The 19,845-nt window shown below is 41.0% G+C and overlaps 1 long non-coding RNA gene across 1 annotated transcript; it reads right to left on the bottom strand.

Annotated features, from left to right (window-relative positions):
* Positions 1-3,058: 3,058 nt before the first annotated feature.
* Positions 3,059-19,817, bottom strand: LOC140683978 (uncharacterized). Its single transcript, XR_012055703.1, has 2 exons — positions 18,039-19,817; positions 3,059-3,801 (listed from the first exon to the last, which is right to left on the bottom strand). It is a non-coding gene; the product is annotated as an uncharacterized lncRNA (long non-coding RNA).
* Between the last annotated feature and the right edge of the window lie 28 nt (positions 19,818-19,845).

Genomic DNA, 19,845 nt, shown 5'->3' with positions numbered 1-19,845 from the left:
CCTTCTTTGAGCATGAAAAATACAACCCTTTTTTTTTTTCCACAATGTCTTTAATCCTTAAGTACTTCACAAGTTACAGCTCTAGCATTGATGGGAAAGTGCTGTGGGCTGTAGGGTTGGGCAGCCCCATTGGAGTAGATGGCTTCATGTGGGTCCTTTTGGGAGAGGAAGTGTTTTCCTATGAAGTTCAGTCTCAGTTCATGGGCAGGGACGTGTGGCAGGCAGAATGAAGGGTTAATACCCAATTTCATATTCTGTTTCCTTCTTACAATGGTAGCATAAACCATCTAGTGCCATTTCTACATAGCTCCAAAATAATAAACTGCATTTCTGTACTCAGATAAACCATTTAGTTCCAGCCTTTGATTAAATTGTTTTCCATTATCTAACAATGAACTGTTAAATTAGTAGGAAATCTGTTCTGGACTAAAGATGTCTTTTCTATAGTACTAATTGCTAACAAAGTGGAACAGAATACCAAGGAGGAGGCGGATAGGTCACCTGCATGAAATTTAGTTTTAAAGGAAAATGATCTGGGCATATATGAACTGTAGCTTAGAAATCTTAGAAAGAAGGCACTTAGGATTTTGAGGATGTTGCAATTTATCATATATGGCTTCTTTAGCTGCATGTAGCTAGCTTCCAGAGATGTCTGAGTGGCTGCACAGTTTAGTTACCTGGGTAGTATGCTGGTCACAATTCCTAGTTTTGTGTGAGGATTACAAGGCATTTCTAGCATAGTCATTGCCTTTTTTTGCAATGATTGTTAGTTAATCCCAGCTATCTCATGTGCCTGTGATATGAATCAGTAATTGCATATGGCCAATTAACCTTTATTTCCCAGGTGAGAGAAGTAGCAGATAGGGTAATGAAGGAGTGCTTAAATAAAGTATCATTCCATCTGGAAAAGTTACAGCACTGGAGGGTGAGAGAGAACATGGACCCTATTTTTGAAGATGGTGCTTTGAAGGTGTACATAATAAAGGGGCTGTGTGAGCCACACACAGGGACACCAGTAATAGTCCCAGTGCTGAGAGGAAAATTACTACATTACTGTTTGCTTTTTATTATTTTTTTTCTATTTTCCCCCTCTCCTGTTAACAGTGGCCTTGTGAGCACCAGCAAGAGCTTTGGCTCACATTGGCTGTGCAGCTGTGGGGCTGTGCGGCGGGGCTGCCCCTGGCTGGGTGCTCTGCTGCAGGCAGCTCCTCTGCAGCAAGCTGGGCCCCACAGCGCCCAAGCACCTCAGCCACACGGCGTGCCAGCCCACTGAAAACTGACTGTGGAAGCAGCTTTCTGAGCCATCATCTCATGCCAACACTCTGACTTGTTCCTGGCCTCTGCTATTCCTCCTCATGTCAAAATACACAATCACTCGTGCCATGGGCTTCCTCTTTATGCTTTTGTTCATGTCTTTACTTTTTTTCTGGGTGTTCTTTCTTCAGCTGTTGAGCAAGACTATGTAGCCAGAAATCTGGGAATGTCTCAGAGTAAAACACTTTCCTCTGGTCCTTTTCTGTGAGACACCACCATGGGTGGCAGCTCCTTCAGAGGGGAGAAAGAATGAGAAAAGTTCTTGTCCTCTAGATCTCAGAAGAGTTTGAAAACATGAGTCCTGAAGTCTCAGACCATTAGTGAATTTGAAAATAAATTCGTTTTATGTGCTTTGAAGATTTAGAGACAGTCTCATCCCTTTTTAATGAAGATCTGCATCATTTGTGATTTTGAATTCTTCCCATTGGCTAAACAGGTGATTTACCTTCTAGTTTGTTCTCAGTGCTGCTGATACCACAAACACATTTACTAAGGCAGGCAGACATGTCTTGCACATCAGGAGGCAGAGGGGTTGGGTCTATCTGAACGTTATGCAGAGCCTTGTCAAGCCTGGCCTACTGGCCATTGTGAGGAGCTCAAACTGGGAAGAAGATACTCCTGGGGTGCAGCACCAGGAGGAAACAAGATGACTCCTCCTCATTTACCAGGGAGGAATATTGGGGGATTATCTGCAAGATCCAGGGTAGCCTTTAGCCAATGCATTATTAAATAAAATGGCATAATTGTCAAGAATATCACGGAGCATTTCCATACTGCCTGCTGTGCTTCATAGGCACGTGCAGAGCTTCATGAACATGTCAGTATGTGCAGTGGCACTGAGCACAGAGAGGGAAGGCAGGAACCAATTAAGGTTTTACTGTGTTACCAGATCACCAGCAGAGAGGCAGCGACTGCAAGGGGCACCTTTGGGCTGTATCCCTGCCTACAGCGACAATAAGAGGTGCTCAGCAGCTGCTGCCCCACCAGGCTGGCAGACATTAATGGTCTAGCTCAGACCAGGAGCGTGCTTTTCAAGTGAATTTCCTGATTACCTTCCATACCCATGTTCCATTGGCAGTCTGGGTGCCTCCTTGCTGGAACAAAATGGGATGATGTGGCTGGGTATGAAACTGGGGAGGAAGCCCCTGAAGCCTGTACAGTGCCAATGCTGTGTCAGGAGCACCCATGATCCCGACCTGCATCTTTGCAGGGATCGTGGCAAGGAACAGGTCTTAAACATCTAGGAGTTTCCAGGAACTAAGGAAGTTCTTGATGGCTCCATGTGCTGTAGAATGCTTAATGTAGTGAAACCATTATGTTACTTTTAGGTCCAGTTTTCACAAGTGAGGTGTGAACACAAGGCTTTGTTTTTTAAAGGTGTGACTCTTCCTCTGCAAGCTGTTCTAAATATGTGCCTCCATGTTCAGTGTGCCAAAGTAAATGTTCTGCTACATTCTGATTCTGGTTTGGATTTTCTTTCTGAGTTTTAAGCCAGTAACGTGCAAAGTTACAAATTTGGTATCAGTGTTCAACACCATCAAATATATGATACTTCACATTGCTTTGGTCATCCTTCGTCTTCCCCTTAAGTTGTTGGCTCATACATAGCTAAGAAAATTATAGGGAAAGGAAAGTCTTAAAAAGAATAATTACAAATAATTAGAGAAAGAATAATTAACATTTTCCTTTTTTTTCATTTTTGGGAGCAGCATATATTTCAGTTAGGTTTCAAAAATAATTCTAATTTCTTTTTTCTTTTTAACAAGACTGCTGATCATGCTGGTAAAAGTTGAGAAGCAGTACTGGCTTTATTTAAATCCTCAGCTGCTCAGGTAGCCACCAAATATAGCTGAGCTCTTACAGGAACTGCTTGTAGGAGTCTAGTATTGTTTAGTTTGAATGCAAATCCTAGTTCTAGGGTTTCATACCGCAACTAGATTTAATGTAAGTGAGATTCCGATCTGGAGCCAAGCTCCACATCTGACCAAATCCAAATATGTCAGAATCCCAAAATGTATTTTAAGTGTATCACATAACAGACTCTCAGAACATCATAAAACGTTATATGATAAATACAACCAAGTAGGAACGTTTTCATAAATACATGAGTTCTTGTGCCATCGAGTCCCTTCTGCCATGGTGTTGAGGGTCAGATCCTTATCCATCTGTGAGGAATAGGCTTGCATCGTGCTTTTGAACTTGGGCTGTTCCAAAGCCATGCTCGAAGGGCACAGCATCAATTGCAGAGATGAGAAAAGGAGCCAAACTCCTCAAATGCTACGTACCAGCCGGCCCAGCGTGAAGCTGCTGCGCAGGAGGGGCCCACGTTGAGCACTGCTGATGCTCAGGCCAGCTGCAAGGCACCCATTTGTCGGAGAGATGCAGCACCACGGGCTCCCCGCAGGTGGTTACCAGGCAACACCGCAGCTTCACACCCGCCTTGTCCTCCCTGCCGCGGTGTGGATGCATCCCTCGCTGCTGCTGCGACTGCAAGGGAGAGAATATGATTTTGGATGAGGGTGGGAGGAAGGTGGCCAGGGATGAAGGGGATTTATATATCCCCTACCCCCTAGATTGCTGCAGATCAGCTGGCTGGTACTTGTAGATAGTCTTCAAGGAAAATTCTGGGATCTGAGTTCAATCATTTCACAGCAAATGGGATTACTGTGAAAGGAGAGAGATTCCAGATGCTTGCTCTCCTTGCAGAAGAGCTAATGCTCTTGCCTGATTTTTTTAGACTAGGCAATTGTAGCACCTGCCTTTCCTGAGCTGTGCAATGACGCAGCTCACCCTTACAGTGACCTTCAAAGGCGAAAACAAAAAAGAGGAAATAGTTTGTATGCAGAAATACCTATAACACATCTTAAAAGAAAAGACTCCGCAGAGCGCTTGCCTGCCGGCTATAGCTGATGTGATGGGGTGTGGGGCTGGAACTTCACCCTGGATTCTCACACCATTCCTCTTTTACAGCCAAAGACGGTGACTGGTTCCTGCATTTTCTTGGCTATTTTTCCTATGGCTGGGTTCGTAGCCTGAATAGTTAGGATAGGGGTCTGGTGCAGTACTTCATCCTGCTCACTGCCATAGCACCACAAACATGCACAAGAGAAGGAGGAGGGACAACCTGTGTGAAAGCTGGGGGAAGGACCTTACAGGGAGCCTTCCCTATGCCTGCTCTGGCAGGATAGCCTGTATTTATATGCCCAGCCTGCTGACCCTAGCTTTATGCTTCTACAGAAACTTCTCATCCCGGCCAGCAGTGCCAGCTCCTCCCCTTGAGCTATGAAGAAATATTTCTGCAGACCATGAGGGATGCAACATGAGGGAGAGAGAGAGAGAGTGGAGGGGAATGGATGTGCTATGGAGGTACTTTCCTCCATAGCACATCCATGTAGTATAAAGTGTAATTTAGCCCTTTGCTTCATATCTAGTTGCCCTTAGCCGCCATGCAATCAAAAGAAGCCCACTTTTTATCTGTTTTTGGGCTTTCTCAGTTGTGTTATACACCTATTCCTCAGAAGAGCTTCCTAATATAGGCACACGAAGGATCTAGGAATGCTCACTTACTGGACTTAGCTTGCCCACAGACAGAATGGGCTTCAGAAGGACCCTTTTCACACTGTATCCTACAAAAACTTGTGTAATATATTCCTATTAAAATCTCTGTTTAAACAAACAAGGAAACATGATTAACTACATCTAGTTTTCAATCAATTTCCAAACCTGAAAATGTTTGCAAAAAAAAAAAAAAAATCTGCTTTCAGTAAGCCCTAGTTTTTTGCATGTTTTTTGTTATGAGATCTGCTCACTGCCTAAAAATGCTCAGCATCTCTCCAGGTAAGAAGCCCAGGTCCCCATTCAGGGTAAATAGAGGTAACAGAGGCTGCATCCGAGGGTGGCCTCACCTGACGAGCAGGATCAGCAGCCGTGCCTGCGTTGCCATGCGGCTGCTTGATGGGGCAGGGACGCAGCACATTCTTCTCCCTGCCACAGGCATTCCTGCAGAGGCAAGGAGGCTTGGGGGCTGCCAGCTGCTCGGCCCTTTGCTGCTGGAAGAATGCAGCTGAATGTGAAAACTTGTCACCAGGCTGAAGCCACGATACACCTGTCCCTCCTGTCAGTCTTCTGCCGCAAAGTCTCACAGGGACTTGAAAACTCAAGCCATAAAAATGGGATTTAACTAGCCTTATTCTAGAATGCAGTATGTAACATCCATGCTCCATATGTCCCATGATGGGAATGTCCATTTAAACCATGCTATGTAAACAAGACAACAGCTGTGGAATGGCATGAGCCATCCTGCAGTAATTCAGAGAAGAGCTGGGCAAAACTTTAGAGGAACATTCCTTTTTGCTAAATACCTATGCCCAGAGAAATGGGAAGAATGTGTGATGGGGACTAGTGCCATCTCCTTTTTTTATTAAGTGGCAGAGCTGTAAGAAACCTGTTAGAAGGAGGAAAATAAGTCCTCCAGCAATGAGAAAAAGGGAAACTATTTCCCTTTTTCATGTTGTTAACAGTCTTGTTTCTAGCCTGGAAAGATAACACCTTGAGAAGCTACTTGCACTCACCTTTTATAGGTCAGCAGTGTGGGAGCCCTGGAGGAATGTACTCTGCTAAATGTATGGAAACAGCTGGCTGCAGCTGAATCAGTTTTTCCTCCCTGGAGATAAATGTTTGTCTGCCTTTTTTCGCCCCTGTTTTCTTAAAATCTAAATTAGACTGCCATAATGAAGAGAAATTTCCTGATATGTCTAGTGAAATATAGCAAATGCAGTAACAAGCACTGCTCAGAGCTTTACTTTTCCTGTTTGTTACCTGGAGTATGAGGAAAAGAGTTGTGGTTTTCTTTTTGTTCCTTCAGTTGGCTTTTCTTCCACATCCAAACAAATATATTAATCTGTGGTTAAACAAAATGTTTTATTCCACTATAAATCAGATGTCTTGGCTGGTTCTTCTCCCCCTACCCCTGCTCTATGCTTTCCTTTATTAAACTCAGATAAATTGAAAGTAAGCATCCCTAAATTGCAGGTCAAGCTGTTTGACCACTTTTAAAAAAGCAGCCCAGTGGTTTGATTAATTTGACTTTAACCTGAAAATAATTAGTTTTACCAAACTTTCATTATTGGTTAATAAAACTTCTGGCATTGCAATTTTCTTCTGTTCTAGTTACCATATATATACTGACATTTGTAAAAGACACTAAGATTTAATAACCTCCTAGGCAAATATTGACCAAGACAGGAGGTCAGTGTTAAACTGTCAAATCAATAAATCCAAACATTCACACTGGCAGTAGTTAATCTGCTTATACTTATTTTTTAGATTAATTAAATAATTAAAAGCCAATATTATCAAAGAAGTTAAAGTTGCTGAAGCTCAGAAATACATTTGTTCATCATATTGTTTACAAAACTAGTAATAAGTGTTTACTTGAAACATGGAAATTAAAACTGAAGACCATCATAAATCTTACCTACTTGACTTAACCAGAAACTAGGAATCATCATCACACACACACTTGGATATTTAAAAGCTGCATTTGAGTAAGCTTGTAATCTTAGTGCCTGAGTGCAGGCTTGAAGGGTCAAAAGTGAGAAGTAGGTATGCCCTCTTTAAAATATATGCTCTGCAAAACATCCTGGCTAAACTTACTTGCATTGAGACACTGGTAGCTTTAGAAAGGAAAAAACCTCTCAGTGAGGGGAGGAGAGATTTTATAAGAGCAATTTCCTCAAAGCCCTGGATAGGAAGCCAAAATCTACATTTATGAAGGTTTTCAGCAAGGAAATCAGTACAAGGTGTCCATCTGAAAGAACTTTCCATCTGTGGTTGGGGAGCAGTAAGACTTCCTAGCAATGATTCCAAATTCCCTTAAAATCCATTATTTATGATAGACTTGTGATAAAAAGTTAGAATTCTGCCTAAGTTACAGGGAAGTGGGCATACACCTCATCAAGCTTTCAGAGAGGATTTTGAGGAGAATTTCCCACTTACTGAATTAATAACTCTGTATTTGAAAGAGGTACAGTGCAGAAGCTGGGAGCAGGTGGGGAACAGTTGTCTTTCTCTTCTGCAAAGCACATCCTTAAATGCAATATTTAAGGTCTCCAGACCTTTGTTTTTTATTTCTGGAACTCAAGAAATTAATTCCCTGATTATTGCTTATTTGTGAGCTGGAAGTGCAAATCACCACACAAATGAGTACACCAAGGACCCTTATTAAATGAATGGCAACAAGGACTCTTCAGGAAAAGACAGGGGAAGCGGGAAAGGAAAAAAGGTTCCCAAAGGTCAGTTGCAGGGTTAGCAGAGGGAATTCAAGGCTTGGAGCTCAACCATCAACAGCCTCTCCCCACCCTCACAATGGGGCATTGTTCCAGCATTTTGGTGATGTCCTCTATCAATAATGGTGTATTCTCTTCAAGCAGCATGCCCTAGAAATTATATGGATTATGCATCGAGTCCCACATACTTTAGCAAGGGAGAAAGACAGAAAGTGTAGAAAAACGAGGCTTGCTCTTGCATTCCTGCACCATTGAGGGCAAAGTAATAACGCAAAGCATGAGGGAAAATGTTCTTAATGTGGTGTGTAATCTGGTTGTGAAAAGGGGAGGGAAAATAAAACTGTAGAACTACCAGTTTCATCCTAGTTTTCAACATTGGGATCATGGCTGTATTCTCTGCCCTTCATGTTAATGTAGCTGAAGTGGACAAGGTCTGCAGAGCACCATTTATTTCAGTTGTCAGCTGTAATCACGATCACCATCACTTGTGCTGCGGCTGTGCCCCGTGTAACAGGATAGGGGTCCCCCATTCTCCCGGACCCTGATGAAGGATAAAGGACATCAATCCTGTCCCAAGCAGCTTACCATGCAACCACCAGGCAACAAGCCTGAGCAGCAGCATAAAAGCCAGCAGTGAGGCAGAACAAGTGCTAAAGGGAAGTTACAGCATTTCTGGGCTACAATGATTAGCTTTATATCCAGCCAAAGGAGTTTGGACAATTTAGAATTGTTGAGTTTATTATGACATGAGCTATTAAATCATAACAGTTCCGATCAGGCACAGTTCCATGTGGTCCCCTGAGCACGTTACTCTCAGAATATGGGATCAGCGAGTTCACTATTAGATTGCATTAAGACTTTGTGTTTCTCAAACAGCTGTAAACAAGCTAACTACAAAGGGCTGCAGAGGAGGAAGACAAAGATGAAGTCGGTTGTGGAGGATGGAGGAGCATGGCCACAGAGGGAATACTAGCTGCATTTGGAAATATGGCAGTGAATTTAAATCGAGCTTTCAGCCTGCGGCATCCACATATTCAACCTAATGCTGAGGGTTCAGAGACCATTGGTACTACATGTGAGGGCAGCTGCAGGAACTGAAGGTTTGCCTGGTGAGCAGCATGCAACAAATTACTCTCAAGGACAGAAAGGAAGATAGATCACAATCATATTCAGAAGTGTGGCAATTGAAGAAAAGTAGTGTTGTAAACACACAAAATAAGTAGGTGGATAGACAGCAGGCTTGTCTACAGTACCAGCTAAGCTAAGATGTGAATTTATACAGCCCTAGTTACTCCACACTAGCTTCCTGTGTGGATAAGCTTAATCTGTACTAAGAACGCTCCTGTGAGCACAATGACACATTTGCTACTACGGGAGTTAATGGAGAGCAGCTAATGTGCTGCGAATTCACACCCTGGCGAGCAGCATCCCGCCTGCCCCTGTGACTGCACAGCAAGCGGCACTTGGAGCCAACTACAGTCAGGGAAAGCTTTTCCAAATGCTGATGCCCTATGGGGAGTGGGCTGCCTATGAGACTTCGTGGACTGAAATAATTAACAAGGATTGAATGAGAATGCTTGTGAAACAAATAAGTCTGGACTTTTTAATAAGGCTGGGAGAATATCCTCAAAGAATTTTTTTTCTGAGGTGAAATATTTTATATTATTAAATAACTCTTTGAATATAGATATACTAATATGCTTTATGTATCCTACAGATATGATTCTCTTTCACCACATACAAAAGTTTATTTAACCTCTTTGTCAGAAATGGTGAAACTGCAATACAAGTGAAATTATGTACCTGAGAGTATATCTGGAAATGGAGTCCTTATCTCCTGATACTAAGTCCTCCTCCTAGGGAATCTGGCTGTCATAAAACAAATTATCCTCTTTCTGTGAAGGGCAGAAGACCTGAGATTTTGGTCCAGCTATGAATCTGAATCCAGATTTTGCAGCTGAGGCACTGCAGAATGTGAAAAATACTAGTGAAAAACTCTGCTTGTTGGAATGCATCAAAAATAACACTTTAAAGAAAGAGGCTTTTAACAAATCCCAGCCACTTCTGAAAAATGTTTGCCTTAATCCTACTGACATTACTGAGACCCTTAATCCTGGAATTGTCTCACTTACTTGAGTACATATGGGGGGGGGAGAACAATCTGGATCTATGGAAACAAACATACTCTTTTTATGAGTGATAGGTTAAGCATGCAAAATCTGTCATTACCATAATGACGAGAGTGATGTTCTATGAGGAATACTAATGCATCTGTACTCATTCCATCATGGAGGGCATGCCACTTTTTTTATTGAAAGCTGCTGATGTGAATAACACAGAAAGGTTTCTCAACATTTCCTGTTTTGCTGAATAGTATGTCACATTGTCACATCACACTGTTATATGATCTGGTAATGAAACACCATAATGCACTTGTGCATGGAAACAGACTTAAGGATATGGAGACTACATTAGCCCTCAATTATCTGGCCTTGGATGGCCTAAAGCTCAACCTTCTGGATGCTTTTACAGCAATGCAAAAAGTAGCAATCCAAACTGACAACCATCACTGGCTGCAGGAATGAAACAGCACCTTCTGTGAAGGCAGACAAAACCAGTGTACTGCTGTACATGGAAATAGTGGGGGCTTATCAGGAGAATCCCACTCCTAGCTATGTGATTTTGTCTCTAATGTTTTACAAGTAAACAAGCTTCTGTAAACCCTCAGCCATGTTGTGTTACTCTGCAGTTATATATAGAAGCTGCAGTGTGCTCTTTGCAGGGATGAAGCTGTTTTATAAGGGGATGCTCCAATAGAAAACATCTGTCCCTTTTTTATGGGCATGGTTTAAGCCACTGAAGTGATGTTTCTTTCCTCTTTCCTTTCCTCTCTCTCCTAGCAAGCTATTCCTCAGTTTGCCAGCTATTTACGGTCTATTCCAAATGTCCTTCTCCTATTTCCAGGACTGAAATCAGCCATGATACTATTCAATATGCTGATATTTTTGAAGCTTAGCATCTACGGAGATGTTTGCTGATTCCCTTCCAGCTCAGAGTGGATGGGTACAGAGTGGGTAAGTTCCTCAGAACTCTGAGACAGCCAGTTCAGCCAGGCAGGGAATGGTGTGTGTTACCATATCCCATCTGCAATGCTATCGTTACATGGTTGAATTGCAGTTTCCATTATAAGCCCCATTTTCCGGGGTTTGTAGCTCATCCGTAACCGGCCATTAAGGTTGTCAGCCTAGAAATTAATATTTTTCTAAGACTTTGTTAGAAAATTATCCTAGCTTGCCCTTATTTTTTTTCTCCTTTAAGAGCTGAAGTCTAAAAATAGATTTTAGATGCGGGCTGTGAAAATCTCAACAGATCGCAATGCCCTCACCAAAATATCATGGGTACTTTGACGCACACGCTCAGCCAGCAAGGCAGCACAGACTGAAACCTTGAATTTGAATTAAGGTTAATTGAATGTCTTTCTGCATCTTGTGTGCCATACTGCTCCATTCCTGGCCTTCCAACTCTGATTAGAGGCATTCTCTATATTTAGCTTTCCCACACTAACCCCAGTTCATTCTGCATATTGGACTGGATCTCACATACTCTGCATTTAGTTTAGTCTTGCTCAATTTCAAAGGCAGAAAACAGTCCTACTAAAATCTCAGTACACCTCCAAGGAATGCAAAATTAATTCCATGCTTAGGCAGCAGTTCAGAGCATTATGACTGTTGTGGGTCTCACCCTCTCTCTGCTACCTAACCTTACTTGCTTTTTCTTCTGTGTCTCCACTGACCAAACGTGGAGACTCACTCTCATAGGAATGATTATAAGGTGGTACTTTCCTGAGGGTGAAGGAAAAACAGCGTTCATTCTCTTGTGGAGTCTTCAACTTCCTGGATTCCTAGAGCTTTATGAAACCTAGGTACAAGAAATGCAAGCCATATTTTTTGTGATCTTTTGTACTGCTCTGGCCTGGAGTCCCATCTTTTTACTGCATCTCTCAGACAATGTATCTTCAGATGGTTTTCTTGATATTGGTAATCTGTAGTTTGGTAGGGTCAAGTCATTCCCTCCTGAGCTTGCTTGAGCTCCTCTCCAGCCACAGAATTTCTCATTCAGGCAATATGGTTGTAGCAAGCTGTCTACAATGCTGATGAAAAAGACTTGCACCCATCCCTTGATCTAATTGTCTGTCATGGTCTGATTGTTTATTGCTCCCTTAGGAGCTAGGACCTGCACTTGGTATCCTTGCAAAATGCTGTGAACTCTGTGATGAAGTCAAGCAAATGGCAAAGAGTCTGATAAATTAACAGCCTTGCCAGTTGACATTGGGAACCAAGATTCGGGTGGAATTCCACTATAAAAGGTCAAGCTACAATTCAAATTCAAAGCTAGTAGGCAACCTTGTGAAAATATAAGATTGCTGTAATAGTGTAATATGGCACTAATAGGGAATTTATATTTCCCCTCTACAATTTACATTTTCCCAGTTTAGCACTATGGTACATTGTTCCCAGCAATGACACCCAAAAAGTTGCTACCCCTTAAATCTTCTCTGTCCCTTTGTCAAAACTTGCTACTCCAATGGCAGAGATAGCATAGCAAGCAACGCATCAGCTCCACTGATGCCACAGTGCACAATATATCAATGTAAAGTGACACTGGTTTTAGTTTATGGTAAAATACTGAGCAGTGCACTGAGGAGCAGGTACAGCAGCTCCATCACTTCTGCCACAGGAGCAGCAACCTTAAAAAAAAAAAAGATAGGTCAGCCAGCTGGGGCAGCTAGGATTTAGCTGCCACTGTCAACTCTGACAGGGGTCACAAACCAGAGACCTCAATTTCACCTAAATTATCCACTCCTGCTGTATTAACTCATTCCTACCAGCTTTTACTGTGTTGGTTAACATATGTGGATATCATATTGCCTATTGCTTAGCCAAGCTTGCTTCAGACCACAACCGGAGACAATTCAGAGAAAAACAATACAATGATTTTGCCACTGACTCTTCTGGCAATGACATACCCAGGAACAGGACACAATTACTCCAGGATCCTGCAGAGAGGTTCCACTGCCTTCTCACTCCTCATGCATACTTAAATCACATTCCCTTAAATAAAATTGAACGCACAGTAGAACACTGAAGCTTTTCCCCAACTCTCTCTTTCGCTTGTTCAATTTCTGAACTCTTATTTCTTTTTGGAATGCCACTGCTAATGTAAAGGAAATTAAATATCAACATTTCTTTCAGCACTTTTTAATCATATCCTCTGTGGCTAGAACTTACTCTGTTACTAAATGCATGTTAAACCTCGAGGAGATTACAGTGCAGCCCTGGGATCTCAAGAAACTTGAGGGAAATAGCTATTCATTGTCCCAATGTTGTGTTACAGCTACCTATGGTGCTAGGAACCAGAAAATTAATACTGATTAATTGATTTCTCTGATTTATACTCAAGAAAATGCTAACAAATGGAAATCTAAATTAATATAGGTAGGAATTAAATTTATTCCATACACTGATCTTACCTAAAGGTGGTAAAAATCATCTTATAGGGAGAAATGAAGCAAAATAAAGTATCTCTAAATCCATCTCATTCCTAGACTCACAAAACCAATTCAGACCTGCCCTAAGTGAGCCCAACTCCCTGAAAATAAAAAATAGATGACTCCTTCTAGCAGATCTACAATTTCAATGTATTTTGTTCTTGTTAGATTTAAAACTAAGCAAACATTCTCTAAGGAAGAATTGTGGTCTTAGAGGGAATGCAAATAGAAATGCCTCCAAGAGAGCAATTGCCTATACCAGAAAATGAAGCAATGACCTACTAATAATGTGTCCTTGAATCGAACAGCAACCAGTATCCTGAACATTCTTCTCCAGATACATTTTATTCAGGAGCCTTTTGGTATTTTCAGTCTTTGGGGCACATCTCACAAATAATCTGTAGCAAACTGTGAATTTAAAATACTGCCTCAGCCTAATGTGTCTGGCGACTTGACACCAGTTTGTGCCTCAATAGTTCAGCCTGTTCCATGCACTGCTCTTTCATTATGAAACAATCCAGGTTGCTCTTTTTCATCTCTAACCTCTGGAATGATGAATATGCATTCCTTTCAAACACCAGTTAACAATATAACAAGGTGGGAATCCACCACGGTCTTACCAAGCTGGCAAAACACATCAGCTAACAGAATGCCTTCCCTTCCTCTTCCACTTATTTCTTATGAATATATGCACCTGAATCACATTAGCAGAAGTGTCCTACAATGGGATATGCATTCCTGCAAAGATCCTTGCCTGTTTTCTGCATGTAGAGTGCCAAGAGTGGTGGGTACCTGCAACATCCACCACAATATTTGAACTGAAATAAATAGGGACAAAAAAGGGTTTGCTACTTATAGCTAAGCAGTAAATCAGTAGAAAATAAACAAGCATGAAATTGGGAAGTAAATTCAGATTTAATGTTTTGTGTATGCAAAAGACAACAAAATGGATTCTTATTTAATCAGAGGCTAGAAGAAAGGTAAAAAGCAGATAACAAAACAAGTTGCACATGGGTGTGGACTACCAATTTAATTGAAGACAATATTTCATGGGATTTTCTCATTAAACTCACCTATCCTTACAGCACAAAGTAATTATTTTTTTTTCACATGCACTACTGTTAAATATTTAGTGCAAATAACAGTGTTTTCCAACATACATCTATTTTTAAGGTATTTTGCACCTGAGGTGCAATTTCAATTAGTACTGAAATTAATTCCTCATTTTCTACTAGTGGATTCTTCTGTCTGTGAGTGGTTAGCACTAGAGGCTCATGGAGCACAATGTATGAATATACAGCATACTGGTACTAAACTTCATTATCATGTGGTTTATTTTTCTTTACATACCTTCTTGTTTTCATTAATTATTTCTTCAGTGTCAGCACCAAATACTAGTCATTTAACTCTCAACTTTTCCATCACAGGTTTTATTTAATATAGACTGCCCATCCAGCTGTAAAAAGAAGGTTGTGTAATGCCCTCAACACTTAATACTAATGCTACTGCATGATACTCATCAAAAAGCGAATAGTCCGCTGCTGGTCTAAAACTTTGGAAGATAAAGTTTAAATTTATATTTCAGTATCTAATATACAAAACCTATCACCATTTAACAAAATGGTACAACTCTTTGTGACCCCTGAGAAACTAATATTGGTACATTCCCAACTGTGACCCACGGGAAGGGTCCCCAAACAGGGGAGGCTCAAGGCCAGTTGTTAGTTTTAGTGAGGATTGGTTCCTGAAAAAGTACCACATGTCACCTCCACAGCTGGGGACTGAGGCAGTGAACTGCAGCTGCCCCCTGGGAGACCTGTAAGGTCTGGCAATAAATACCAATAATACCAAAAAGTTTCCCACATGTCAGTTTGAGACCTCAGTGAGGTCTGGGCAAATTGTGCTTAAAATTCTCACCCATGCCAGAGTGCCCGTTGCAGCCCCTCTGCTCTAAAAAGCATCAGAAGCATCTCTACTGTTTCCTGTGGGTTTGCTAGGAATTCTATGCTCCCCTGTCTTTCATAAAAGAAGGTAAGCAGCTCCCAGCTGTAACACAGAAGTCTAAATATCCTCTAAAAATATTTTTTCTGTCCACTGCAACTGATATATTTCCAAATTCTCTGTGCAGGACCAGAATATATGTTATTGATTCTTTATTAATAGTTTTGCCTAGCAAAGATTTACTGATCCTGCAGGATAAAGAATCCAAAAAGTAAGGCTTAAAGATGGTGGAAGGTGTTTTCTTTCAAGAAAAAGGTTATAAACAAGCTGTACGCTATCTGCAACACCTTATTTTCTCATTCGTATTTGATTTTTTTCTCATGAGAAAATTTAGAGGGAACTTTGCTACCATATTTGTGGTGAAGCCACAATAAATCCAGCTGGATATTCTACTCAAGGGAGAGATCCAGGGGGGAATAATATAAATTGCCAGCAAAAGCAGAACTAATTCAGGGTGGTCTACTTAGAACTCGCTTCTCTGCTTGTTGATTATGTTGTTGACAGTTGGCCAAGATTTTTTTCCAGAAGTACCTAAAGTTAGCTCAAAAGGTCACACTTGGGAATGTGAATAAATGGTCCAAATTACATACATTCTGTGCTCCAGCAGCTCAGACAATTACAAAGGAAGCATGCTGCTTATTCATCTTCCTCAACATTTTGAAAATCTTGACCTTCGATTTTCAACCACCTGTGATGTAGTCTCTGCCTAATCAACAGCTCTTAATCTATTCCACCAAGAAAGGGAGTTAAACTCTGTACACATGAGACTGTAAAAAGCATAAAAATTAAGAGATGAAGCTACTTTCTCCAGAATGGCCTATCCAAGAACAAACTGCCAACATTCCCTCTTTTCAGATGCCAGCCTGCCAAGGCAGGAAAAACTCTTTCAAGTCTTCCTAAAAAAACCCAGCATGGAGGGTGTTAGCTTCACTCCTTGGTGTTGTATTGTTGAGAGAGCTCACTGGAAAGCAAGTGCATAGGATTAGATAGCGAGGGAGAGACCCAGGGATCTGAAAGTCGAGTGATGGGATCACAGTGGGATAGCACTGAAGAAGCTGGCACAGACCCAGAGAGCTTTTTGCAGTAACAGAGGAGAGAATTACTACAAACCCTTGTCCTCATTCCATGAGAGCAGTTGGTAGCTGTTATCTACATACAGTCTATAAAAGGAGAATGAGAACTGGCTACCTTCAGACAGAAGAAGAATTAATAAAATGCATTAGGTCTCCAACATATGAAGAATCAGAAACCTATACAAATAAACTATTTCTGCAACAAGGCACAGTGCCAGCAGCAACAGTCTGAAGTACTGGTCTGCTCTGACAGCAATGAGAAATGGCAGCTGCTCAGAAGATATCACCTTAAAATCATAACAGCAAAAAGTGCCTCAAATCTGCATATGTCTGGATTTTTAGGAAGAAAAATATTTTGACCATAGATAGTTAGTTTCTGGGTTTGACTTTTGAGTAATTGAAGAAATCAGGCAGTGATTTAAGATGAGTGGATCACCCAATGTCTATACACAACTTGGCTGCACTTGCAGAACTTACTACTCTTAGCTCATCTGTCTTGATTTAAAAAAAAAAACTGATCATCAGCATAGCAGGGTACATGCAGAGAACCAAAAGGCCCAGTCCCACAGTTCTCCTGTTTGCATGAGCCTGTAGTAACTCACTTGGCTAAGTGGTCACTAGAAAATTGATAGGAGACAAGGATCTGACCCCATCTGGAGAGTCTCGAGGCAATTAAAGGGCAGAGAGGTATGGCTTCCATTAATGTAAAAAGTGTTTGTAAGAAAAAATTCCTCCTTCTGTGAAAATGTGTTTAGATACATCTGTGTATTAAAAATAGAGAAGAGACTCCCTATAAATTTATGCACACTGAACTGAACACTGTGGTGGGGTACAGTTAAAGTAAACAGTGAAACATGGGAAAGTCGGGAAGAATGGACTTGACCAGAGTCTTCAGTTAACTGTTCCAAATCCTTACTTCCTTTTATATTTTCTTTTATTCCTCCAATCAGGCTGTGTATTTTTCTTTTGCTAATTAATCATTAGGGAAAGATACACTTTTAAGAAAGTTCAAAGTGGTGCTTTCATATTCTATAAGGCAAAGGAAAATTGTCCAAACTCACCTCCATGAAGCTCCTGGTTGCTGTGATGAGCATTGGAAATACTATCATCTTCACATTAAAGGGGTCTTCATCTCCACAGTGCTATCTTTGAAATTATTTTCATACAAAAGGCTTCATATAACATGGTCATATAACATAATTGACCTATCTGCAAGAAGAGCACCATTGGCATCAACCACTATCTTTAGTTTCTTTCTCACTCTCTGTGACTGTAGACTGGTTAATCAAGATTCCTGTCCAACTGAATAAGTCTTCTACTTTGATACTCCTAGGAGTACTGTTAATCCTCCTTCCAAAGGAGACCAAACATTTAAGATTAACTTCTATAAGAATTCTCTGTGAAATTCTCACAAGCAGCCAAGGGACTTTTCAGGCTTGACATTTGAGGATCAAATATCCTATGATTTGTTTGGTGACACAGTCCTGAATGTCATCCTGTCATTTATGGATCAAGTATAAACATTTCATCATAACCTCTCACGTGAATAACTCCTGCCACTTCCTCCTTCAAATCCCTCCTTAAGTACATTTCCTTTGAAAGGCTTCCAGTGTTCCTCTGCTCACCAATAACATCTGCACCCACTTTATGGTAAAGTAATATCAGCAACTTGAGCCTAAAGTAGACTTTGTGCTGCCTGTAGAAGGACCCAGTCTGTTTGCAAAGTCTGTATGTATCTTAAGATCATCCCCTTTCCTTACTCCCAAAAAGCAACCGGAAACCGAAGTAATCCAGGATGAAATTTTGATGGCAGACCTTCCAGCTGGGCTGTGCCAGTGGAACAGCTGAAGAAAACAGGCACAATCTTCCAACCAGTTTCTAAAGAGAAAACAAAAAAGGAAATATTTATGTTGCATATAAGAACACTTTGAAGCCTCGCAAGTACATTCTCACACAAAGAATATCTGCAAACCTTATGAAATGGAAATAGCAAAAATTAAACTAGTCTTCATTATGCTCCCTGTTCAACAAGGCCTACTTTTCGTAGAAGCTTAGGACTTATCAGCATAAGCTTTCTGCTCAAGAACAAGGTTTTCAGTTTAGCTATTTAAATTTAAAGTTACTTTATCCTTTCAGAATATATTTAACTCCCTGTCTTCACCCTGCAAAGCCTCACAGAATTATAGTTGGCTTATTGACAAGCTGACCTGGAGTTGTGCTGTAACACCCGCTTACTGCTGACCCATGCAAAAATATCAAATGTATCACACAACATGAGATTTTACCAAATTGATTTCCATCTTCCCTGGAACTTCAGACCCCAACTCCCCACATCTCACCCCTGCCTCTCGTGCTGCTAGTTTTGTCATGGACTGATGCCTTGTTTCCCATAGATGCAGCTGCCAGAAGGTAGCTGCCAGGCCTGCCTTCAGCAGAGACTACAAGTGGGATCTGGCAGCAGCAGTGATGGAAGCTGTCTAGAGGAAGTCACTGGAGAATGTCCCCTAAAATGGCACTGTATACATTTGTTTTAGGAGCACAACATGGAAAACCCAAAGGGAGGGTGACAGGGGAGCTAACTGCACAAAGAGTTGAGCCTGCCTGGGAATTGAGATAGTTATTTATACCCTATTCTGGACTTTTAATTCTATATATTTAGATACACAAATGAATGGCCTCTTTTTCTGCAATACTGAGAACTGCGTTTACTAAATATGGAAACAGGGTATCTAAAAATAAACACACAACTATGAAGACATTAAACTTATTCTATAAAATAGGGGCAAGAGAACTGCAGCATCTTTAATGTCCAAAATACTCCTAAAAAGAAGCACTTCTCCCACCCATCCCTCAAAGACCCCTGAGCAAAACTAAAGAAGACAAAAAAATCTTCACAAAAATTCCCAAAGTTGAGTGAACATGTCAAGAAAGGCACAGAGAAAGATCAGAAGTGATAAGTGGGCTCCCTGCAGATGAATAACCATTTATGTTGCCAGAGGACAATACAAATTTGATGTTGCTTTACTGATTTTCCCATTCTTCATTTTGTGGCAGCAATCATCACAAGTCAGCAGAAAACAATACTATCTAATGGCAAAAGACCAACATAAGCACTCACAGCATCCCCTGTCATTGTGCAGGGTGATAAAGCCACACAGCAGCTGGAGTTCTGCTACAGTGACAAGCAAATATAAACACATAAATGGAGTTTTCAGTTACTCTTCGTATTTTGGAAGACCTTCAGCAGAGCTCCAGTAAAAGCTTTTCTAACACCTTAGTTTTGAACTGGAATTACCATTAAACCTATCACGTTTCTTCCTAGACATAGTAAATCCCCTTACTTGAATCCCAGGTGCATTTCTAATTTCTCTGTTTAATTACATCCCTGAATTTTAATTTCATTTTATCCTGGAAGGTTTTTGTCAATATATGTTGAAGTCATATTATTGCGTGGGCTACAGTCTTCCACGTACAGAGACACAGACATTTTTGTTACCCAAATCCCAGCAGTCATTACTCTAGATCAGAGAAGTAAATTCCTGGGTTAGTAATTTATATCAAACTAAAAGGCGATGCTTTTGTTAAGTGCTAAAGTAGTCCTCACGAATTACTGCAAACTGTG

Source organism: Taeniopygia guttata, chromosome 4 (genome assembly GCF_048771995.1).
Source record: "Taeniopygia guttata chromosome 4, bTaeGut7.mat, whole genome shotgun sequence".
In the NCBI taxonomy this organism is placed as follows: domain Eukaryota; kingdom Metazoa; phylum Chordata; class Aves; order Passeriformes; family Estrildidae; genus Taeniopygia; species Taeniopygia guttata.
This window is presented reverse-complemented; position numbering and strand designations above follow the sequence as displayed.